Source organism: Staurois parvus, unplaced genomic scaffold (genome assembly GCF_062004578.1).
Source record: "Staurois parvus isolate SC_StPar_1 unplaced genomic scaffold, SC_StPar_1.0 ptg000184l, whole genome shotgun sequence".
Lineage (NCBI taxonomy): Eukaryota > Metazoa > Chordata > Amphibia > Anura > Ranidae > Staurois > Staurois parvus.
The window spans coordinates 7,345,932-7,349,084 of record NW_028317980.1 but is presented as its reverse complement, the minus strand read 5'-3'; positions in this window follow the sequence as shown (position 1 = coordinate 7,349,084).

Sequence of the window (3,153 nt, the reverse complement as noted above, 5' to 3'; positions counted from 1 at the left end):
AGCATTATTCCTCCAATTAACGCTAATGATGCAACACTTTTCCTACCCATGACACCAATGATGAGGCACTATTCCTTCATTGACACCAATGATGGGGCACTATTCCTCCTACTGAAACCAGTGAAGTGGCACTATTCCTCCCATTGACAGTAACGATGGGGCACTCTTCCTCCTACTGATACCAATGATGGGGCACTGTTCTTCCCATTGACACCAATGATGGGGCACTATTCCTCCCACTGATACCAATGATGGGGCACTATTCCTCCCATTGACACCAATGATGGGGCACTTTTCCTTTCACTGAAACCAATGATGGGCCACTATTCTTCCCACTGATACCAGTGAAACGGCACTATTCCTCCCATTGACAGTCACGATGGGGCACTGTTCCTCCTACTGAAACCAGTGAAGCAGCACTATTCCTCCCATTGACAGTAACGATGGGGCACTTTTCCTGTCACTGATACCAATGATGGGGCACTATTCCTCCCATTGACAGTAACGATGGGGCACTTTTCCTGTCACTGTCAGCAATGATGGGGCACTATTCCTCCCATTGACAGTAACGATGGGGCACTTTTCCTCTCACTGATACGAATGATGGGGCACTTTTCCTGTTACTGATACCAATGATGGGGCACTATTCCTCCCATTGACACCAATGATGGGGCAATATTCCTCTATCTGATACAAATAATAGGGCACTATTCCTTTCACTGATACCAATGATGGGGCACTTTTCCTCCTTCTGACACCAACAATGGGGCACTATTCCTCCAACTGATACTAAAGATGCAACACTATTCCTACCACTGATATCAATGATGGGACACTATTCCTCCTCCTACTGACTACAGGGGCTATGGCATTATTACTCCCATTGACACTGCAGCATTTTCTACCCCCACTGCCTACAGTCTGGCCCCCAAATCTGAAAGACAGTAAACTGGCCCTTTGTTTAGGAAATTTGGAGACACCTGCTTTGAATTACTGGTGACTCAGCTGGTGACTCAGCCAAGCCTATAAACTGCATTTTAGGTTGTTTCCTATTTCTGGAGACAAATCTGCAGACTTTTCAGCCAAAAGTTCACGATTTCTGAACTTGCAAATCCTCCGGATTTGCCGAAAATCCATTGTATCTGAATTCAAACTACATCCCTGCTGCTAACTGCCCCATCTCAACCTTGGTAGTATTACAAGGGAGTTTCCTTTACAAGCAAGGACATGGAAGGATACAACGAGACTCTATGTTCGAATCTGTTTTTATTGGATCGTTTTCTTACTGTATATAGATATCATTACCGCCTTGTATAATACCTGTATTGTATGTTTTTTTTGTCTTTATAAGTTCATTCACACCACGCAGCGTGTATTATTGTGTGCATAAAGTGTGTGCTGCTGTGCAATGTAAACGTGGAGTGCAACGTGCCATTTAACGCACCTTTTTCCATATTTATAACTTCTATTTAGTTCTACAAGCTGCAGCTCGTTTCAATGCATTATATTGCATCAGAATGTGCTGCCCAAAAATGCAACATGGCCTATTTTTTTTTCAAAGCACACCAACACAGTACGTTGCTATGAACTGACAACAGTTTAACCCCCAGTTCACACCTATGCGGCCATGCGGGACGCGTTTTGCACAGGCACGATTTTTGCCAGGGACTTCTTTCTTTGCGTGCCCCTGACACGCAAAGAAAGAAGTCCCTGCACTTCTTTGGAAAACGCAGCCCACGTAGGAACCTCGGTTCCCAGTACGGTTGCGTTTCCCAGTGCGGGCGACGTGCCATTAGAACTAATGGCACCCGCCCGCTGGTACGCAATTCTCTGTGCGGATGGTGCGGCTGTACGGATTTTCCTGCAGATCCACAGCCACACCACCCGCACAGATGTGAACCTAGACTCATTCACCTTTCCAACCGCTCCATCTCCGCCACCCCCCTCTGCCAATCCCTCCACTGGCTTCCGATTGCGCAACGGATCAAATTCAAAATCCTAACACTGACGTACAAAGCTGTCCACCATACTGCCCCGAACTACATCACTGACCTAATATCCAAGTACCACCCAGCACGCACACTCCGCTCCTCACAAGACCTCCTTCTCTCTAGTTCCCTGGTCTCCTCCTCCCATGCCCACCTCCAGGACTTCTCCAGGGTGTCACCCATCCTCTGGAACTCCCTGCCCCAACCCATCAGATTATCACCTACTCTCCTCTCCTTTAGGCGCACCCTGAAAACCCATCTCTTCAGGGAAGCCTACCCCACCCCCTGCTAACTTGCCAACCTCCTCCACTCTTCCTACCACTCCATCCCCCACAGCTATCTCCTCCTGTGCCATCATCCCCTCCCTCCTAGATTGTAAGCTCGAAAGAGCAGGGCCCTCAATCCCCTCATGTTTTGTATTGTATTGTTGTTGTTCTGTCACATGTTCTGTCCCCCTTTGTAATGTACAGCGCTGAGCGAACTATTGGTGCTTTATAAATACTGTAGAATAATAATAATAATAATAATAAAGCAGCCTCAGGAAAGAATTCTTGCATGCATGGTTTTTTTTTCACAGCAGATGAAAAACATACCAAATGGAAATGGTGATGAAATGTGTTGAAAATGTGTTGAAAAATGATACATTCACAATAGCTAGTCAGCTTAAGGTGAGGCAAGAAACAATGGAAGTGAAAAGGTTTTCCTCTAAAGCACCGTAAGGTAAAGAATGGCAATCCTAGTATATAGTATGGTATTTGGTTTCCATTAGCTGGCTTTGTCTTGCAGTCTAGCTATCCTAGTTAGGTCCTCCTCCAAACCCTACATAGAGTGATGTGTTCCATGTGTAGAGCTCACTCCCGTAGGAGCCCTCTGTTAAGGTCCTGAGGTTCTTTCCCAGTAGATGCACCCAGGGGCGGACTGACAACTCATGGGGCCCCCGGACAATAGGGGATCATGGGGCCCCTGTGTCCTTGCCCAAAGCCTATGAAATAGGTACCAGGGGCATCTCATGGGGCCCCCTACTGACCCCGGGCCCTCGGGCAGTGCCCGAGTTTCCAAATGGTCAGTCTGCCCCTGGATGCACCCACAGCCAGGCACACTATCACAGTCTCTCTCTTGGCTCAGTGATCAGTCTAGGGGTATGCTTTTCTGATGCTTTGATGCA